At 32.9% G+C, this 24155-nt stretch overlaps 1 pseudogene; it reads right to left on the bottom strand.

The window, feature by feature from the left end:
* LOC123692162 overlaps positions 1-22638 on the bottom strand; it is a 29824-nt pseudogene extending 7186 nt beyond the window's left edge.
* Between the last annotated feature and the right edge of the window lie 1517 nt (positions 22639-24155).

Below are 24155 nucleotides of genomic sequence, written 5' to 3'. Positions count from 1 at the left end.
AGTGATTATGTAATCAAATTTAAATGTTAGTAAAATGAAAACTTGTCAACATTTACTTAAATTTTAAATAACATCATCTATATGAAGTAACTCATCTTAACTTTTAAGTACAATGAATACCTATTATAAATAAATTCTCATCCTACAATAATTATATCAATTATTTTTTAAAACATAAACAATTAAATTTGTTTGGTACCAAATATTCAGTTATTTATTATTCTTACCAATAGCTCCAATTCTCAGGAAAAAACTTCCGTGGCTATGATCATTTTGCGATGTTTTGCGCCTGCGTACTGGTCGAGCGACGGGCCCTGCCTCCAACTCCACAACGTCTTGTTGCTATGTCAGAAACGCAATACATTGTATAAAGCATCTTAAGCTATAAAGCTTTGATACAAGGACAATAAGAACAAATATAATTATTGAATTTAATATTCCATCACTTTTAAATACGGGGAAGATACCGTTATAACCTATTTCCGATCTGATATAGAAATTGTTATTCATAAAATATTAATATTGAAGTGATGAAAAAGTAGGTTATGCAGCGTGCTTGTATAATAATGCAAGATTCGTTTCGCTCTATTCAAAGACTTAACAAAAGAAGAAATTTATGTTTAAATCACGTTAATGTTTTCCTATTGTAAAATGGCAAGTAAATGCAACATTTAAATGCAAATCGCTGGATAACGGTAACTTCAATTCATTATAAACTGTATTAGTATAGTAAATATTTATGTTAACGTTTTGATTTCACATGAACAATAGTGGGTACATTGTCGTATTTGATAAACGTATTTTGATTTTGGAAGCAAAGGGGAAATAGCGGATAAAACACACAAGCTATGCATGATTGCGGACGAACTACACAGCACATCCAAAGCGAACCAAATGATACACGACAATTCAAGCAGGATTCTTCAACCAAACCTCACCTGTTCTGAGGTATACAATTGCGCCATTTGCATTTGTAATTGTTGTTGTCGAACTTTATCACGCATCTTACGGGGATACACCTCCTGCCCAAATCATATGGAAAAAACAAAAGAATAGGCAGCGTAAACAAAAACAGGGATCATGCGGCCACATCCTATCGAAGCTCTATGTCTTTGTGTGAGTAAAAATTGCAAAAGTGCGAAAACAAAAGATTATTTACAAAATCACAATACTAAAAAATTAATGATGAAAAACTGCGTTAACTAACAACAAATGAAATGGGATAGGGCGTAATTTATCACTATGGGTATAAGTGGATGTGCTTATGATGTGCTGTGTATGATGTTACTAATAAATTCTTACCTGGAAGCTCTGTTTCTTGCTTTCTTTGGCAGATTTGTCTTTTCCATCCTTGTCTTTGTCCTTGGACTTTCCATCTTTCTTGCCGTCTTTTTTCGCATCCTTGCCATCTTTACTTTCTTTATCTTTGGTTTTCTTTTCTTTTTCTTTCTTCGGCTTCTTTTCCTTTGGTGGTGGCTTCGGTTTCGGAGGACTGCCGTTGCAGCATGAGCTCTCTGTGGATAAAAATATTTTCTACTTCATAACGACTACCGGTAACTACTATGATATTTCTTATTGTATGATAAAACAATTGACAAACCTTGTAGAAGGAAGCAGAAGACGTACAGCAGGAACAAGATGCTCATGCCGTAGAGATATGTGAAGAAACCCTCATAGTAGTAGAGGGGCAAGTTGTGTGTTATGACATCGCTGATAACGTACGCGATGCACACAACGACCAAAAGTTTCGCATAGATGAAACTTGAAATGATGAAAAGTGAGGTCCTGAAAAAAGAATAAAATAATTGTTTAACAAAACAGTCACGGACTTTTTAAAAACTTTAAATAACTTCGTCAGGTTATTAAAATAATCTTAATCGTTTCATTCATTCAAATTTCCCTTTATTTTCGGAAAGTGAATAAAATTTCCGCCTTCCGGGCTGATATAAAATTCATTACTGCAACAAAGGACACCGGTAGTAAATAAAATATTGTATGAACATTTCAGATTTCGTTTCACAATTTCGCAATGAAAGTAAAATTCAGAAAGTTTTCAGATAAGTTCAGTACTTATAACTGTCCTGTTTTTGTATAAATTTACGCCCGGCTGTTGACCTAGTTGCACGCGCGCGCTTTTATGTAGAGTAACTATGTATTTTGTTTGTTTTTATTATTATTATATAAATATTTTATGCTCTGCGGCTAATTTTAATACATGTTCAATGTTCATGAAGAAAAATTTTGGAACAGATTTGTTATAAACGTTCTTGATCAAAGTTTTTAGTTTCATGCTCTATTGTTTTAATTATTTAATAATTTTAAACAAATTCATTCAAACTTTTATTTCAATAGTAGGTATGGTTTTGTCACCAGTTAATTATGTGTAAAAATAAAGGTGATATGATGATGAATATAAAAATTAACAAAAGCCTCATTTTATCCATTTAAAATCTTAATATTATGTTGCCTTCTGTGAGTAGGCAACTATTTTGTAAATGATGAGTTTTTTTATCTTAATTAATTTCAAAAAAACATTTTACTACTTAGGATAGTTTCATCAAGGAAATAGTAAATTTTGATTAGTAGCTAGTAAGTAGTATTCTCTTCTATAAATATTCAACTTTAATCATTCCTTTATTATTACTATTTTTAATTGAAAATACTTAAACCAACCACATTTTATTAGTACAATACTACCAAAGAGTGAAAATTACTAATTACTAATACTAAAAAGAATAATGAAAAACTAATCGTAAGCCCCAATCAGCACGTACTTCTTAGATGGCTTCGGTTGAACGCACTTCAGTTCCATCTCTTTGTTAGCGGTATTATGCTTTTCTGCGATCGCAATATCGCTGCCTTGCTGGCGGTGCTGCCCCACAGGCAACGTTGCCATATTATCCACGGATTCCAGCTCCACCGTCGCCACTTTCACCTCAGCCTCCGTAGGCTGATGCTTATCCTTACCCATCGCGAACGGTAACGAGCACTTCACGATATTACGGACATCTTAAGTGTGTTCAGGATTAAGGACAAGGTAAGGGTGGGATTCGCGAGGAGCACTTCGATATAAAAAGGCTCCGGAAGCAAGAAGGTGCGGCTTCGACTCGCTACCCGCGGGTCGAGTGTGCCGAGAGTTGCGCAGTAATGGATGCTGCGCGCATAGAGCTCCCGTAGGGGCGGCAAACACGGACGCACCCTTTTGCGAAATTGCACTCTTAATATCGGAGGGTCGTATTACACGGTGGCAACTGGGGGACGATATCATAAAGGGACGTAGCGCCTAATGCAATGATGTCTAGAAAAGATTTCATCGAATGTACTTTTTGTTTCAAGGTGTTCATAATTAAAAATATATGTAATAAACTCTTCTAGTTGCATTGGAAATGATATGATAACTCAAAATTCTTAAAAAATTATATCAGTTGCATCGTAAATATGAATAGTTGTTAAAATAGTATTGTTGACAACCCTAAAGCCGGGCGTCACGCGGTCGATAGAGGCGCGTCTCTCCCGGTAACTTTGGGAGGCTGCGCGAGCGACCCAGTGACCCGGCCTTTACTATGAATACTTCTAACAAAAACCTCCATTACTTAAGTGCCATACCACGTCTGCGATGCAACCCTAATGATTCATAATATAATGCATACGCACGTGTGTCATATAGGACGCTGGTCGAAAAAAAGCATAATGGTCTCAAAGGATGAAAAGCGATGCGCATGCCCGGTCCTGATTGAATAGTAACTGTGAAAGGTCGCTGAACTTCAATACAAACACAACATAATAGTGTCATTGTACTCACTTAAAATTGGCACAATATCTTCAATACCTAAATTAAGACCACACTCCACAGAATACTAATACCAATATTGAACGAGCAATTTATTAACTTAACTTTGATGAAATTTATATTAATAGTGAACGATTAGTACCTAATATTGCAATCGCGGACCGCGGTGTCCCAGTGGCCTGTTTTTCCTTTTCATAATATGCAACGGAGCCAACCTATATTTTTCCTGGGTATTTAACAGTTTAATTTCAATTTTTTTTGAGTTTGATACGTTTTCTATCTTTACTAGTTTATGTAAAAATAGTTAGGTATAACTTCAAAATGTAACCAAATATCACCTAGGTACTTCTTACCACAGTCTTTATACTTAATTAGTAGTGCTTAGCAGACATCAACACACGTTAAATTCGTCGCAAACATTCTAAGTAGCCGTTGCGACATTGTTAGACTTATTAGTGTTTATATGTGACCAGATTTCATAATTAGGTTTATTTTTAATTACTAAGCGGGTTATGACTTCACAATGAGCGATAAATTCTGCTCAGGTCCAAGGATTAAAACCTTTGTATAATGTGTTAAGATCATCGCTTTTATTTATTTCTACCAATGTCGAAGTATTAAATGACATGCATAGGTACCTAATACATATAAAAAAACAATGCAATTGCATAATGCTTTTAATAATGCGAACGTTTAAGTTATCTTTAAGTGGGCAGCGATGTAAACGTCCTACGATTATCCCATTTACATAATTAAAGTACTTACGTGTAATTATATGACTATTTTACTTATATTTTACTGTTTTTGAATTGTTGAATCCTCAAACTCATGTTTTCTTAATCAAGTACAATTATTTAAACTTGAATATAAAGACGCTCAATGATATGGCGTATCAATAAGATACCATACTTTTGAAAAGCGGTTTAAAGAAATCTTTAATCGTTTCGCAACATGCACAAACGATACTTTTAATAATATTTTCTGCGCCCTAAAACTATTTATTTATTATTCTTTAATAAAACTATACATGGGAAACTTACTGCTAATATAAGTATAAAAAACAAAAACAGTATAGTTTATTAGGCGGCCTTATCACACATCAAACTTTAAAATTACAACTTTATAGCTCTGGGTTGTAACAGAAGGGTCCTTATTATGACCATAATTGTAACAAGAGCAATAGATTACAGATGCACTTAAAATAATTTTCCTCGTTCATATTCCTTTTGAACACGCGAGAACAACTTAATTATCCGACCATCGAGCGGTGGCCGCTTTGATTGCAGCTTCCTGTCCTATATTTACATTTAAATTGTCTGTAAAGACTTTTGTGATGTCATGGCTACTTTAATTTATCCCCTATGAATTTATTTGAATTTATAGGTCAATTTATGACAGGAATTATGTCCAGTTTTTCATGTCAAGTTTATATTAGGGGCGACAATTTTAGCCACAATGAGGGGACATAATTTGATTAGTTTAGACTAGCTATAATAAGCTTATGAGCCTTCAAAGCATGATAAAGTAAGTTACTTATATAATATTATTATACTTCAAATATTTGCAAAAGTTAAATAAAAAGAAAAATCTTTATTTTTATATTTTTTAAATATTTCTGATTGTCGGCATTAGATAAAAAACAATATAAACTCACTTAGCATTTTTAGGTCTGGTATCTGGCGTGCAGCAGGCCCTGTATCTCAGTATCGCGTCAGTAGGCGTCAGCGCGTCAGTCTCGTCCGCCGGCGCGTCACACTCGTCAGTAACGAGTGGAGCGCGCGCCGGCGACGTGTGGGACCCGTACCCGTCGGAATTCAGCTACAATTCTTAATAATTAATATAAAAGGACTCCATTGTGGAATTATAATGTAAAATATGCATCGATTGTGTGAAAAATACAAACGTTGACTGAACTCATATTAAATATTATGAGCTTAAATTTTAAGCTCTACATAGTTATATATGTACTACATATATATAGACGCACAATGTATTTTTTGATAATATGGATTAAAATGAGGGTTAAATGGAACTCGTATTTGAAAATTTTATAATGTACTTACTTCGTTCAAAGTTAAATAGTTTGAAATTTATGGAGATTGAAATAAAAGTTTTTCATTTCAATCTCTACAAATTTCAATTTATTCATTGTAGCATGTAACTCAATCTTTAAGTGTATTACAGAATAGTTTAAAATCTAATGTGAAATGGTTAAAGCAAAAAACTTATAATATCACCATATTTAAAACAAATAATTTATTCAAATTATAGCAGGCAAAAATTAAGCAATACACCTAGGTATCAAAACATATTTTTAAAAATAAAATCACACTTTGTTGTCTTAATTTTGATTATCGATTGATTACCTAATGCATAAAATTATATTTTTATATTATTCCTTTTCGCTGTGAACCATGTATGAAATTCATGACACAGATAACACAGAACTTTGAAATTAAAAAATAGAATAAACAGTGAATGACGATGGATGATCTTACTTTGACGATGGTGCCGACCTGCGTGTCTATGGGCGGCGGCGGCGGCTCGCTCTGCTCTCTCTGGTCGCGTTCGCGTTCAACCCCGTCTGTTGGCGCGCCAAGCAGCCGCTCCTTCATCTCGTGGATGTAAGGGCAACGCTGCATCGCGATGTAGAACTCGCGAACGCGCACCTGGATAAACATTTAAGAACACCTTTATTTACAGAAACATAATAATCATCTCAGAGAAAAATGCTATGTCGAGTATCAAAAAGTAACAGCCCTATAACGTCATAATTTCATGGGGGGGGGGGGGCTTAGTTTCCTAACTGTATGTACGTAGTATATATCTGTCAACTGTGGTGGTAGTGATGACCTGGGAGGACCTAGAGGGCTATCCGAATCACCCCTATGTACCTAGTGCACACTAAAAGTTTTGCGTTTCTAGCCACCCATAAATGTTTGAATTTTGAATGTTATATTTTTTTAACCTATGAAGTCTCATAAGTTGAGGAAAAAAAAAATTTGGCTGGAAGCTCGTGTCAATTTTTTTTTATCTCAAGTTGAAGTTCGTTGTCCGTAGCAAAAACGGAACTAACACGAAACAATTTTAGGGCGATGATTTTTGATGATTTTAAAAGTTCGCTTTCTCCGAAAGCTTGCACTGCTCGTCTTCAAAATACTTTTGGGAGGGAAGCACATTATTTGAGCACTGTAAGGCATTGATATGCTGAATTTCATCGCGGCCGTGTTTCTCTTCATGATGAAATTCGTGAAGGTCGACCCTCAACTGCGATCACGGAGGAAAATATGGCTACCATCAGACGACTAATTTAAGAAAATTGCCATATCACTTATTAGGATATTCGAGGACATTTGGGGATTGGTATGAGACAAATTCAGAAAATTTTACATGAACATTTCAAAGTTGGGAAGATTGGTTGCCGGTGAATTGCTCCCAAACTCACTCCAGAACAAAAACGACATCGAGTAGATTGGTGTTAAGAAATGCTATTAAAGTACAATTACGGACATTCTAATGCCGTGTATAATATCGTGACAGGATATGAAATATGTATATATGGTTATATTCCAGAAAGAAAACACCAATATTATTTGTGGGTGTTTGAAAGTGACAGCAAACCAACCAAATTGAGGCAGGCGAGAAGGGTTGGCAAACAAATGATTGCATTATTTTTCTCTAAGACGAATCCTGTCTGCATTATCCCACTTGAGTAACAAAAGACTGTTAATGCCGAGTGGTACACCACTATTTTTTTGCCCAATGTCTTAAAAAAAATAAGAGAAAAGCGACCTAGAAGTCGCATCTTGTTGCACCATGACAGTTCTTCGGCGCACACCGCGAACAAAACAAAGTCATTTTTGGCTACTGAAAAAATAGAGCACGTGACTCATGCCGCACGCAGTCCTAACCTAGCACCTTGCGATTTCTTCCTTTTCCCAAAAATCTATGATTCAATGAGTGGTTCGACATTTACGAGGCCAGAAGAGGCCGTGGTTGCTTTCAAACAGCACGCAGAAAACATACCCTCGGACCAATGGTCCTCATGTTTCCAGAAATGGTTTGAACGGATGAAAAAGTGTTTTAAATGTAGCGGAGAATACTTTAAAAAGTAGTAAATATAATATTGGACAAATAAATTGTTTTGTTTATTAGTTACGCAAAACTTTCAGTGTGGCCCACGGAATATTTAATACGCAATCGTTAGAAATATAACAAGATTAATTTCTTATTCGATTATTTCATACGTACATTGAATTTAAAATTAATGAGGAATTACAAAGACAAACAGATAGTCTAAATTTGCAACCACTGAAGTATCTATTCAAATTTGTGTTTTTGGTTTAGTTCTAGTTCTAATATAAATATCTCTCCCAATCCCAAAGTTCATTATACCTAGCAATTAGAGCTGTGAGGTTATTAAACAACCTTTTTTACTAGCAAGTTTTAATTACTTCTTGGTATGCGATAGTAAATCAAATTGATACGTAGGTAGCTTATTTTCTCTGCATTATTATATGAAACTATTCCGCACGATCTGTTTCGCGGACGAACTCGTGGCCAAAAGCAAGTAAGCAAGTATTACTGTTTTGGTATATAAACTACATAAAAATCCGTTTAATGGTTTTCGCGCGAAAGAGGAGTTCACATACATATTGCATAAAACAATCCAGCCTTAAAAACTTTCCCGTTTATAATATTAGTAAGAAATATTAGAGCGTGTTTGGGCCAAAGTTTTGTTTTGGGGACAACAAGCTTGTCAACTTGTTGATTGGCAGGAGAATGGATGTAGAGGCTTCGACGGCAAGTTGTTTGTATAATGTGTTACGGCAAGCGTGTTATGGAATATTATTTCGATATTGCTGTTTCTTTTTATTTAAAAGATAAGAGGTACTTTCACAAATAGACATACATTTTTTTCATTAATTCTAATTTAGGTATCTAGTGAATAGAAGCTTGATAATTTTTAAAATTAAAACACTCTTAATATAGTGATAAATTTGAGTTTTATCTATTTATTAAAACTTAAGGTTTTAAAACTACACTGTTTATTTTGTTGTACCTACTTCGTACCTCCTATATCGACTCCCTTACATTTTCCTAGTATTCTTTTTTTAACCGAGGTCGAGCTATTTTAGTTTTTGGGAGAATAAAGCGCGCAAATTAATTTTGTACGAACATGCTATAAACATTTTAAAGTTGATAAGCCGTTTTAAATGTATATTTAATCACGCTTCGAAGACTATACTACTGTTAAGCATGAAAAAAGAAAAATTTCATGCACTTTAAAGTACTTATGAGATTATTCATTTTAAATGATTATCTTTTTAATCTTTATATTTAAAGATATAATTAAAACTAATTAGACCTTCTCGTCAATTAACTCGGTTTGATATAAGATACTATAGAAGCGAAATACAAGAAAAAAAGTTATATTCTCATCATCTAAATTCTAATCCCACCAAAAACATAAATGTAAAAATTGGAGCCGAGTTCAATCGTTGACTTAATTTGCCAAAAAAAGAAATGAGATCTAAATGTGTGCCAAGTTCTGCAGACAGTCCAGAAATTTATTTACAAAGATGTATTAAGTTCTTAGGTTGACTGAAAACTCAATTGTTTTATTTTCCCTTAGAGAACAATGTTTATTCCAAAATATAACTTTTTTTAATTTGAATAATATAATTATTTTCACAAAGCAAACAACTAATGACCTATTGAACCCCATAATTTGATGAGGCTAGTTTTTAGAACCTCACAAAATATAAACAGTATGTAAAACTAGCCTCATCAAATTATGGGGTTCAATAGGTCATTAGTTGTTTGCTTTGTGAAAATAATTATATTATTCAAATTAAAAAAGTTATATTTTGGAATAAACATTGTTCTCTAAGGGAAAATAAAACAATTGAGTTTTCAGTCAACCTAAGAACTTAATACATCTTTGTAAATAAATTTCTGGACTGTCTGCAGAACTTGGCACACATTTAGATCTCATTTCTTTTTTTGGCAAATTAAGTCAACGATTGAACTCGGCTCCAATTTTTACATTTATGTTTTTGGTGGGATATCATTACTTTTTGTACAGAAAATTACTCTGCAAATTTGATTTACTTTATAAATATAATACTTTTTATATACGATTTTTTTTTCTTGCGGTTTCTCTGTATGCTTTGTTTAGTATTATTTTCTATATTTTCTTTTATGTTATGAATGTCAGCGCACATTGCCCCGTCATTATCTGCAATTTTTTAAACTCGTTTTCTGTTTAAAAGATTACATGATTTTCTAAACATCCAGCGTGAATTTGTACACACACTATTACCAAGATGCAAAGATCGTTGTAGAAGAATCGTCGCCTTACTTCATGACGTTACGGTATTGCCATGACGCGATCTTGAAATTTTACTCTAAACGCGCATGTTTCACTCATATTATTTTACGCAAATTAAATCATTTCGACCTTCGACGAAGCCTTCTTCCATTAGGTACACCATTTATGGTAATTATTTTTGCATGCTTGTATTGGCTAAACATGTTTGTGCTTTATTAATATAATTGTATCACCATTGAATACCATGTTTAAAGCAAAATAAAGATTTTATTTATTTATTTATTTATTTACACTGAAATTAAAACTAAACTAAACACTCATAAATAAAGAATAAATAAATGTGAATATGTAAAATTATATATTATTTTTAACTGTATGAGCAATAAAGGCAATATTTTTATTACAATTTTCTTTTATTTTACGTTTAATAACAGTTTTGAATAAAGAAATCATGCAATCGAAGTAATCCGCCCTAGCGATACTAGCGCGAGTGAGTGTGATGTCAGAGGCGCTTCGAATCTACAGATGTTTCGTCCTAAAATATGTAAACTTCAATAATCTATATCTCAGTCATTTATTGATGGATTTCAAAATTTTTTTCGGCCACTGATTAGTTTTGATCTATTTTTTAAGACTAGTAAGGTAAATATACTATTTTCTTTTTTTTTAAACTTTTCCATTTTTCCATACAAACAAAATTTATGTCATTGAAAAAAAAATTAAATACAAATAAATTCAGTATTTTCTGATTTTTTCCTTTGTACACTCACTATTACCTAGTTGATTACAAAATTTGAACTTTCTAGGTCATCTGGAAGTGGGTTAGGTTTTGTATATGTCTATAAGTCAGTCAGTCTTAAAATTTGCGATTTTTGGATATTAATATCTACGCAACTGTTTAATCTGTATTTATGAAATTTAAGGTTCTTGTTTATCTTGAGGTCCTCTTGATATGTACCAAATTTGGTTTATATAACTTAAATAGTTTTCGAGTTATAAGGGGGTGAAAAGTGGCTCGAAATGGTTCGTGTAAATATACACACGGCTGCTGCTCGCCAGTTCTCTTCGCTTGAACTCGGCTTGACACGCTGCCGCGTGTCTAGAAACATCTTTTAGCGTACAGCAAAGTAACAGCCAAAGCTTATTTAGTTCGTTTACAAACCACGAAATTACGTATACAACACAAATGAGGTTGATGAAAAGCAGTCCTGGGTTATTATAGCATTTATTTTCTAGCTCTACGACGGTTTTTGTGAGGTGAAACGATTGTATTACTGGCAAATACTGGCACATACCCATCCGCTTGCATGTATGTGGGTGGCATACAATACTATACATGGCATAATTGTTCCTACACCTTCATGTAATGAAGTAGGTGGAATATGATACATTATGACGCTATATGTCTTTATTTGATGGGCGATTTATGATTTTGACCTATAACTTTTTCGTAGTTATTTCGCAACATAGGTATTGTTTTGAAACCAATCAAATAAAACAACTGGTTGATTAAACATTGAAAGTCGAATACACTAGGTACTAATTTCAATATTGGACTAATTTATTTAAAACAACAAAGAGCAATTATGGAAATGACTACCACGAACTACCACAACTGGACACCATCGATTGAACAAAACGAGGCCACTAGGCCATTCTGTTGCACGAAACTCAACACTAATAGATTCCATATGATAGTCAACAAATTATGGTCACACTGTATGAAGATATTATAAAACATGTTAATATAGTCCGAGATTCAGTAGCGGTATTACTTTGTTTATCTGATTTGCTTTAGAAATTATTTTCCCGAGTAACTCTAAATTAACTGTTACGACTATATCTTCAAAACAAATGTTTTATGAAGCTTTAATTTAGATTTTTAATACATAGATAGTATTTAATGATCAAGTTTTTAAACATTTAATTTGACTTGTATGCATTTTTGTTTTTAATAAAATAATGTAAGGTATGATTTAATGGGAAATATTCAAATTAAAAATGTTAAATAACAAATAAAAAAACTATAAACGATCCTTTATAAATCCTGTCGTCGTTCCCTAGACTATGCTATTAAACATACCTACGTTAGCCAAGGTTGGTAACTCTATATCCGCGGACAAAGAAGTCTTCAATTAATCCATTACATCTATTGACTGTCATTGATTAAGAACATTCATAAATTCTTAGTAGTTGAATAGAATGATTACTTCTATAGTAGTAAACCGCAAAGGACATATTATATGCAAATACACGAGTATTCGTTATTATAGTATAACGTGTAAGATAAGCTTTATGCCCGCGACTTCATTCGCGTGCGTTCTATTATCGATTCTATAAAAACTGGCAGGCAAATTAATCTCCCTGCATTGTAATACTAATCCTACATCATTGTTGTTCACACATGTTCAGTTCTGGACATGCTGTAACTGAAGTTTTCTTCTTATAGGTACAAAGTTCAATAATAAAAACTTAAACCTCATTGCCAGTTCGTAGTAAATCTAGTTTAATAAATAAGTCTCCACGCTGTCTGCCTAAACTTTTAAATCGGATTAAACAAACATTGAACATTGCAACTTGCAACCTCGAAAGTGTAACAAAATTAAAGTACGATTTCTCTTACATAATAATAAATCAGATAATACATTTGCATAATTAATAATGTGCCTTTGATAACAACAATGACAGTAATAATAGCTGAATGATCGTAATGCAAAATGACACTAATATTACATTGATTTTATAGTGGTCATATATGTATTATTATGTTCGTGCTAAAGTCGACACAATAGAATAATTCATTATAGCCTACAAAAACCATTATTCTCTTTTCAACATTCTACACAACTGATAACTTTCAAATATTAACTTCGTGTAAATTGAAAATCTGTTCCTTCTTATCAACATTTAACAACACACCAGCAAACACAAAAGTTTTTATACTTCTTTCAATGCAATTCGCATCCGAACGATATTACAAACAAAATCCAGGCCAAGTTGGTCTTTAACATGGACCCTGTCATCCCAAAAGGTATGGAATTTTTAGTTTATTCGCCGTACATTTTGTGCCCATTCATTCACAAGGTAAGTGCTTTATTTTTTGCGTAGTACGGCGAGGGAAACATTTAGGTCAGTATTACTTTCAAATCGTTAAACTCAATTAGTACTGCATTCGGCAAACTTTTACAACCCTTTTGTCAAGTAGTTGATGACTTGGAAGTTGGATTGCACAAACAAACTTCGTATATGTAAAATTATAAGTACATGGAAAATTTCATGCTTCAAAAGTTTATTTTATAAGCCTTGAATATAAAGACACAATTTGTTAGAAATGAAAGTGCATAGTAAAAAGAAACAATAGGTAGAAAAGGGGCATTTTATTATAAAAAGTTCATTATCTATAATTAACTAAAAAATGAGTTAAGAAAATTCTTGAGCAGGTGGATGGTTATTTCTTAGGCAGAAGCTCTACTTAATTGCCTTTGTTTTCTGAGGTTAACAGCCACTTGATTCTGAAGGCGAGATAATTAAACACTGATATGGAATAAAATCTGCCAAGATTTTAATATTTAAAAATTCATTATCTCGACAAAAACTTATGCATAATTTTACTGCCCTTGCGAAAAGATAAAAAAGGTACCTTATCTATATCTACATATAATAAATCTGTAGAAGGGTCAATTCTGTACATTGAAAATATTGAAAAAATAAATAGCAGGGGGTGTTACTGGATCGATACCAAACCCAAATATGTGATTTAAAAATTTTTTGTCTGTCTGTCTGTCTATCTGTCTGTCTGTCTGTCTGTATGTGAAGGCATCACGTGAAAACTAGCGGTTCGATTTCGATGAAACTTGGTATAATTATACCTTATTATCCTGGGCGTAAAATAGGATACTTTTTTTCCTGGAAAAATACGTAGAGAAAAATTTATCTTAATTTTTCAGTTTTATCCATAGACGTTGTTCCGTAGAACCGCGAACACACGTTGCGTATACAGCGTTTATTTTACAGGCCTAGCCGTATTTGTGAATTGAGTCCAATAGATATTTATAAGATGTTATTGACAGAGGTACTCAAAATGGAGAAATAACCATCCACGCGAAGACCGACATCCGCGCGGACGGAGTCGCGGGCGGAAGCTAGTAAATACATATTTTCTTTTATAGTTCTTATATTATTGAAACGCGTGTGCTTTAATTCATATATACAATTTTTAATGGTTAATCTTATATAATAATAAAATTTGATAATACATACTGATATTTATTATTATTAAAAAAGGGATGCGTGATTTGTTGTTAACCCATTGAACCCCAAGCGGCCCGATCGGTCCACGACACAATAGATTTTCTATTCTGTCTGTTCCGGGGCCTGAGTTATGCTGAACAAAGGTGATATTAAGTCTAAGGAAATACATAACTATCTTAATTTTTCACCTGGGTAGAGCGAACCACACGCGCTAAATTAAGATGCCATAACTATCGCACGTTGTATTAAAACATCTTCATTTAACGACTTGCAAACCTAAACCTATTAAATTTTTAAGGTTTAACGATAAGCGCACATAAAACTGTTATAAAATACAAGAATGATTGAGAAATTGGGTCGGATGCGAGTAACTTTCGGTTTTAATGATTTGGCGTACACTACTCTAATATAGTCGCTTTATAGGCGCTGCTATGTGCTGCAATGTCTGTCAGCAAGTGAGTGGCGAGAGATATATTATTATATTTACGCTACATCTATTTTGGTAGTAAACAGAGTGTATCACGAACTATTATCATTAATAACTAGATTATTGTAGATGTATGCCTAGAATGTTTTCTTCTTTTGAAGTAAAGCGTAAAGTTACTTTGGTATATTGTGTGGTAATCAAATGATATTATTTGTAACAAATAACAATTAGCAATATAAATCTGCATTCTACAAGTGACTCCAAACTTAAAAAGAAGTACTGAATACCTTATCTACTCTACATATTGATTAATTTTAAGCTGAAATACAAAATTATATTTAAAATATAATGCCATTGTATAAAACGTATCTACATTCTATATAACATATACATTTTTAAGACAATGATCCACTACTATTGAATTTATATCGGGCATTATCGGTCACTAACAATAGGTAAACTTAATCCCTTGAATGAACCATTCAAGAAGCTGCCTACTGTCAGAACAACTTGACTTAAAACGAGACCCACTTCTTATGTACCGACAGACACAAAAGAATTCAAATATTACTAAAGAGAACATAAAAGAACGCTGAGTTAGATTTATAAAACTTGAACATTTTTCTTCGCTTTATCGTATTTTATTTTAACGTAAATTCAATTCTGTCGAATTCTTATAATTTTTTTTGTCATTAAGTAGAACATAAACGAAGAACTCGATTTTATATACAATATATCGCAGAAACATATTATAAAATCGAGTTCTTCAATAAAAGAACAGATAAAAGTACTAGCGTAAACATCTTCACCCCAATCTTTCCCATTAAAACATTTCAAACAATGAAAATTTGGTTTACAATAACACTAAGGTGTTGATATAAGACTTGGCTCAAAAGTAGAGCACAACATTTTATAGGAAAGACAAAAGAAAAAGTAGGACATGAAAATTCAGATCAAAGAAGTTGGAATTGATGGAAGCGTGTTATTTCGATTTATTACCGCTTTCAAGCCCCGGACAAACGCTGAAAGGGGTTCGATTTCAAAAGAATACCTTATGTAGATATTTTTTTAAACATAGTAAAAATGTGCATTTTGGGAACTTGATTTTAAAATAAGAGTGTATAGTAACGATATAAAATAAAAATAAAAACATTCGGTTATAAGAAACGAGTGGATACATAATAGATGCAGAATGTAGATAACAAAAAAAACATGAATTTAATTTTGCCGAACATAAAGTGAAACATTATAGCTATATATTATTGTTAAATTGAAAATACATATTCAATAATAGAAAAAAAAACACTAACTGCACTTTAATATGCCACAAAGCTTTAAAAATCACTATTCTAGTTACTAGAAAGTTAAATCAATAAACAACCGTTTCAGGTGCCTACATTTTTAATTAAACCTTCTGAATATGTGCTTCAATTGAAACTAGGTCGATGTGTTCCAATCTTCAGGTATTTTTTTAAAGATACTACTTTAAATGGGTTAATGGTTGTAATACCTAAATAAATAATTGTAGTACTTTTTTTGTAAACGTTTATTAACTTACAGAATTCTTTACATTACCTTCCTATTTACGGCTTTGAAACGATTGATAAAGGATATCTATAGAAATGGCCCCTTGCTAAGAAAGTTTATTAAACGAAGATTTAGTTCTCCTTTTAAGATAATCGATGTTCAAAGATATAATGAATGCTCGGTCACGCTCCACTCTGTAGCTAACGTGGGAATTATTATGATTTATGCTACAGTCTACACTTTACTACATTTCATAGAGATTACTTGCAGACAAAAGCAATTTATGACCTTAGATTACTAAGGATTTTCTTTGTACATTTTCAAGTGTTTAGTTATAATTTGATCATTTATATGATAAATCCTTGCAATAGTAATACTGCATTTTCTCATAATCAATTTAATAACTTCAGTCTAATGACAATGTAAAGTTAATGTTTAAGACTCATAGCTCGTATTTTATGCATAAAAATTCCTATTAATGATTAGATATAATTGAAAGTACAATTTTACTAAGGAAAGGTGTTCTTCACGCAATTTCATGTGATATATATTTTGTTCATATATATTTTTACAAAATTAACAAAAGCTCGGAATATAAGAATGAAATTTTCTTTCTAATATTTATAAATATAAAATTAGTAGTAGTAAGTAGTAGTAAATGCTGTTTTGATATCAATTCATTGATTTAATCAGTACCATAGAATTATTTCAAGCTAACAATATGTTTACGGAAACTTCATTCACAATAATTTAAAACTATTTATTTGTTTACTAAAGTTAGAAGACTGCTTTTCAGACGTAAATAACTGTGCTTATTTTGGTGCAGAGTTCAGTGACTGTGATGTTTGATAACACAATCTTGGTACTCAATTGATTTGTGATCTTTACGATGTCCCAATATAAAACTTTCTTTATGGATTTTGAAGTTATAAGTAGCTTTGTGGTTAAAGTTTCCGAGGTTTATTTAACTCGACATTTATTTAAAGAAATACCGCTTTTAAAATAGACGAAGAATAAAATATTATTTTCTCTTAATGAGTGTATACTTTACTGCTCTGTTGTAATTATTATTTTTTACAAATCCTTTTATAATATTTTAATTTGAGATTTTTTTAAGAATAGGAACAATTCGTTATCGAGGCGGGAATTGTATCCTTAATTTTTTAACGATTTTAATGAATTTCAATGCTCTATAACTAAATATCAAATTTTAATACATATATGTATTTGTAAAAAATTTGTCTCAAATATCGTGTGATAAAAAAAGTTCTACCCTAGTTTCTTATATATACAAACCCAAAGACTTCCTTTAAAAAAAAAATTAAGATTCGTTTATCTTAAATTACCGTTTCGGAAGCTCTTTCATGATATGATTCCCATGCAACGTTTATTGATCCAGAATTATAAATAGAATCTCTCCGGGTCCTTTATCCCTAGGCAGGAAAATCGACCATCCTTGGATCTTGATTGGTATCTACAGTTTAAATAAAACGTGGTTTATTTCAGTAAAAACCATAGAAACATGGAGGTTTTATCATGCATCTTTACAAAATGTATGTAATTATAAACTTAAAGTAATTTCCATCACTTTATTACGTAGGTGATTACTTCATTTGGCCTTCACTTTATTATAACACTAACTACTTCTATAAAAAATATGAGCATTTAAAAGTGTTTTTACATTATAAAGTTGGAATATAGATACCTACATATTCTAATTAAAACGTGGTACAATTGAACTGACACTATACACACAAGAAACTGAATCCTTATCTAAATGGCTTTGACAAAAAAAATAGCGAATGTAAATCGTAATTATGTTCAACAACTTAGTTCAACAATAATACAATTGCGTCGTTGTTATAAAGCGTTTACATTATTAAAAAAAATAAAGTATTAATTTTATCTGTGAGCGAATTCGAAGCGCGTCTCTTTGACGCAATAGAACCATATAAGTTTTGACATGCTGAATTGAGTTACCAATGCTTGCATATACCCACACAGAAACCACAAGGTAAGAAAGGTATCTTATAAGTATAATTAATGCATTATGAGGTAATATTATATTCATGTAGTAATGATAAAGGTTTAATAACACAAAGCCTTTTATAAATGTTTATAATATGCATACAATATGTACAGTAAATACTTCTGATATTCAAGTCTGAAACATTAAACTGAAAACGTTTATGCGTCTGTTTTACCAGGTAAACTCTATTACGACGTTTCCAATATAGACGTCCTTATATTGTCTGATTTTAGATATCGATTATTCTCTCATAAAAATTGGGATTAACAAGCACGATTCGCTAGCGTGAACAAAGTTGTTACAAAGAAGCATATTAATTTGTTGTTAATTAATTTTTCATCTAACAAAATTTTGCGATTAGTAAGCTCTCTACCATAATAGACACTTTTTATTTAGGAACAATATTTCTTTCGTTTATATTTTATATTTTCCCTTATCTAGTCATTGGTTATTTCAATGTAAACGGTCTTTAAAAACTTTTATAAAAACTGGATAAGCAAGAATTAATTACGCCAGCTACTTGTCAATTTAGCCTGTTGCTTATCATAGCGTTAAATTATTCAGGTTTTATGTTTCCAGTAAGTAAAGAGCAGCCAGAATTATTAGTCTTAGTATGACTAGCGTTTTATAAAATATTTCCTCATGTTTTCTATTGAAATTAAATACTATCCACATTTTAAAACGGGTCAAGGTAATTAAATATTTTCAGCAAGTAAACATAAATCTAGTAACATCTATCTAGTGACTATCTATATGATCTCACTCCTGAATGCAGACTGAAAATGAATTCATTTAATGGCGAATTTTCATCCTGTTAGACTCATTGACATAGTGTATCTCTTTGGTCGAATCTAAATTGAATTGCCTTGGCAAAAACCCGGATATGTAGGTGATAATTTGTCAAGAGATTATTAATTACCCTCGTATTCACATACATAATTGGTTGGATATTACTACATATAACTTTGTATTTAAAGTAAACTATTTTCGCATTATTTGAAAGATTTATCTTCTTAATAATCACATTACAAAAATGTCCAAAACTTCAGTCAATTCTCGCAAAAAAAAATGTTTATTTATCGACCACGTGTTGCTTACCATTAGCAAAACACTTTTGTTAGAAAAGTGGACAAAAGACTTACACGAACGTAGAGTTATTCATTTTTAGACATAAAATAAACTTTATCTATGCTTATATAACTACGTAATATAATACAGAATTCTGCCGCACAAATGTGTGTACAAATCTAAGTATAAATTTTGAACCACAACGTTGCGTTTTTGGGTTTTTATTTTGGAATTTTAAGTGGCCATTAATTGACGTAATTGGCGAGTTTTATTTCATGAGTTGATTTCAGGCTAACCATACGTTTACTATAGAAATATAAACCTTTGTTATTATGATAAGTGTTCAACCATAAGTTTAAGAATTGAAAGTTTAAGTAGATATACCTATTTTAACACCTAACCATAATGTTATAAAATAGTATAAATAAAAGGATAATCCAACTAAATTGACAAAGGATTTTTAATGATTAGCGTTTATTATGATTTCAATAATACACCTTTACATATAACTCGAACCTTAATTTGTGCATAATTCACCAAGAGAGCCTGATTAGTTTGCTAATAAAAATAATCTTATTAAAATTATCCTTAAAATAAACTGTAACGCTCATGAAGCTTTGCTCATTAGTGCGTCATAAACAGTTTACTTCCGCTCTCTAATTTTCCGCCCTATAACCTCTCTGCTTGGACCATCGATCGAGGTCCTAGGTAGGACAATTGACACCTTACGTTATCTTGATGACTTGATATTAATTAATTAATAACCAGTAAGGTTCAAGTTGTCCTGCACAAGAAATTATATAATCCTTAGATTTATCGAAAAACAAACAACTTTTAATGCAAAGTTGGAAGAAGCTTTAGTTTCGAACTTTAGTTTTCTTATGTACCGCTCGTTTTTTTATATATATTTTAAACTTTAATGTATTTGCTCGAAATACGAATATTAACATCACAGCAGGAATATTTACTTCCTTTTAATTTATGATTTAGAAAGACTGAAGTTGAAATTGGAGATTAATATGTACCTACTTACGGTGAAATAACTACCCAAGCTTCCCTGAAAATTATGATTCCCAAGCGAATAATTACGATATATACAATAGTGTCACATTACAGTGTTTATTAATTAAATTGAAATAACTCTTTAAAACTTAATGACGCGAAATAGGTTAAGGTAACAGGTACCTCGTTAATACAAAGCCAGCTCCTGACCTACTTTTATTCGCAACGGAAAAATCGAAGGGCGCAGATGCAACAAATGGCATTCATTCTGAATCTCTCGCATTGTAAGAATTGCAATTCCTTTTTAAATTAAAAATTTTCACTCGCGTGACTGAGCGTTGTGTAAATTGCTGGTTTTCCAGTTTAAATACGTTTTGTTTTTAAATTGAATCGTGGATTAGGGTCAATTTTTCTGTAAGATTAATTCAGTTGAGCATTTAACTGAATGGAATGATGTTGCAATAATATATTAGGTAAAATCAATAACCCCACATTTTGGAACGGATGGGGCTCGAATATATTAAATACCAGCTTTCCACCCGCGGCATCGCCCGCGCAGTCAAAAAAAACCCGCATAGTTCCCGTTCCCGTGGGATTTCCGGGATAAAACCTATCCTATGTCCTTTCTCGGGTATCAAAATATATCTGTACCAAATTTCATGGTTAAGTAGTTAAGGCGTGATTGAGTAACAGACAGACAGACAGACAGAGTTACTTTCGCATTTATAATATTAAGTATGGATTAGTTTATAGGATAAATACATATCAATCCTATGGAATATAGAGTAATTTCCGAATACATTTTAACCTGAATGTTTACAGAGCAAATTGTACAGGCAATTCAGGACATAAATAAAACATAGCGGAATTTTCGTACGCCCGTGCTTTTCCAGACATGGTCATGAATACCTTAGTACTCTAAGTGATTTCAATGCCTGGTACAGCACCTCATTTCGTAAACAAATTAGATGCTGTCTGGCTTTAAGGCTGCTTATAATATAAGACGGTACATTGTAAGCAAAAAATCTGAAGCCGTTTCTAAGACTTTAGTCTTAAAAAAGGAAAGATCTTAGGAAGTAATTGTATACTTTCTATATAAGAATAGTTCAGAAATAAATTGAAATTCTACATCGTCATTCGTTTAATCGTTTATTACTTCCACTTATTAAGATACGCCCAGTTACGCCTTGTTTCCGACTTCGCCGAACGATTATCTACGGTACATTTTTCCCGATACAAATGTGATCTCATCAATTCGCATTGAAATCTATTATATGTATTTCTGGGACATGACATATCCCTTGGCGTGATTTGGTTAGAGCATACGGTGCGCAATCTAATTCTGTGGAAGACGTAATAAATGTACTCGTATGTGGGTCATAGTTCCTTATCCTAAATTTTATTTGCGTTTTGTGATATCATCGAAGAAAATGTTTCAATAAATTTCACATTACATTCAAAGGATGTGAAATGTACGATACAGGGGGAAGATGTAGATCAAGGACATACAAAGGAACTATGGAAGTTGGAACGATGATGTCACCGAGACTTATTTATTTCTATAAGAGGGAAATATAATAATACAAAATTTTGTCCACATCGATAAACTTTAGCTATATTTTATCCAAGTTAAAAGCTCCTTCTATCTTGTTAATATTTATAGAGTATGCATGTAAATACGGTATTATAATAATTGCTTGATAATTTTAAAAACACTAGTGATTATACGTAAAATAATTACAAAATTGCTTGACAATTTTATGCCGTTAGCATGTTGACACACTTATTACCTGCTTATTAGGGTTGTCTATAAGATTACTTCCACAATCGAAGCGCACGAGGAAATTACGACGTCCGCGTCGGTTATCAGAGCGGATGTGGTGTTATCTCGGGGTGCAATCAGCGACTTTAGTGTTATAGGGTGAGGGTTGATTTTTGGTTGTAAGAAGGGAGGGTCACCAACCTTTTGACACTGAAATTCAGTCACGGTGGCCGTGTTATCTGCGGTCGATTCGGAAAACGTGACGCCGCGTCGAGCGCGGCGTACGTCGTGCGCCAGGGCGCAAGCGTGGTGCTTATGTTTCGGCGCGCGACCACTTGCGCTCGCGGGCCGAGACTGGCGTACGGTTCGCGCGTTTTCCCTCCCGCGCTTTCCCTCAGCATGCGCACATCAAGCCTGCATTGTTCTGCAAATAGCGATGCGAGGGCTGGGCCACTATTCGAGCGTGCTCCTTTCAGCGGCCGATACTGGACTGTTGCTACTGGAGCACACCGGCCCGCTCAAAAAACCGTTTAACCTCGCTCGTTACACAATCTCCGTTGCTGAGTGCAATAGTGCATGCACGTATGTGTTAACTTCTCCATAAAGAATCAACACGTAGCGCGGCGCTATGATGTTGTTTATCTATCATCTACCTACTTAACATTATCAAAACTAGTTTGATATTAACCGTTAAACTGTCGGATAGTCAAATATTAATTTAAAATTTTATACGATTTATTAAAATATACTTTTAAAGCAAAAGTTGTCCTTTTATTCTAGACATGGCTAGCGTAGCCAATAAAAACTAAACCTTATCTAGCGAAGTGTGTCGTATGTGACCCAGTTCTTAGTAGAACGTAATACGATGGAAACTGTCCCCGCAGCTATTTCAAGAACACATAAAGAGCGAAGCGGTTTACAGCGGGAGTATAAACAGCGATCCACATCAACTGTCGAATGTCGGTAAACAATATGTTTCTAAGTAAAACTGCCCCCATTGTGGCCTAATGCCTTCACTTCGGCACGCGAACATGTTACTCGATTGAATGTTACATTTTAGGGCATTGTGGTAACGTTTATATTACTTCACTCACGAACTTCGTAATTTAATTGGGCTGTGTGATGGTAAATATATTCATTACCTTTTTTTTTTTTTTTTTTATAGTGGGGAAATCTTCCAAAGATACCCACGGCCCCCGGGGAAGGAGCCGTGGGTTATGTCGGATTCTTACCGACTAAAACCCCACTGTGTTCCGTCGAGCCGCATTAATGATGGGGCCGCGGGTATTGATTAGAATTCTTCCGCGACCAAATATATTCATTACCTAGGTCACTGCTATGTACTCAATTAATTTAGATAGGTATCTATCAAATATCCTTAAGCTTTTAAAAAGCTTATTCTAATTAATCTAACGGAAAAATACCTTAAACACGAAAACAGTAACATTCCAACTAATATGATTTTATTTATTATTAAAAAACCAACTAACCTTCTCCGGCCAATCAGACATTGTTTTCTTAGTTGATCACCTCTCAGTTATAGTATATTACGTCAACTAATTCAAAATCACTCGCAAATTATTAACAAACTGTATAGTATTTCATAACCGATTAACGAAACGCGATTGACTTCCTATCATGTGGTCAGAGTGTTGGCGTTCCTCCAACCACTGCAATCATTGCATTGGCACTGGGTATCAACAGTCGCGGTTGAAATACTCAACTTGACCTTAGATATAAAAATACACGTTTTGCATAATGAGGCAATCAATGAATGAATACACGATACGGCGTAGAACATGATCATTTGTGTACATACATATTTATGTAGTAATCTTTATGTATGTGTAGTTGCTATTTTATCGCGGTACTTCGGACATGACTACAAATTAATACAATGCAGTGCTCTACATTTAAGTGAGACTGAAATAGGAGTCTTACATTTAATAAGCATCACATAATATG

This window comes from Colias croceus, chromosome 5, assembly GCF_905220415.1.
Source record: "Colias croceus chromosome 5, ilColCroc2.1".
In the NCBI taxonomy this organism is placed as follows: Eukaryota; Metazoa; Arthropoda; class Insecta; order Lepidoptera; family Pieridae; genus Colias; species Colias croceus.
Note: the sequence above shows the minus strand (reverse complement) of the source record. Positions and strands in the feature narration are given on the sequence as shown.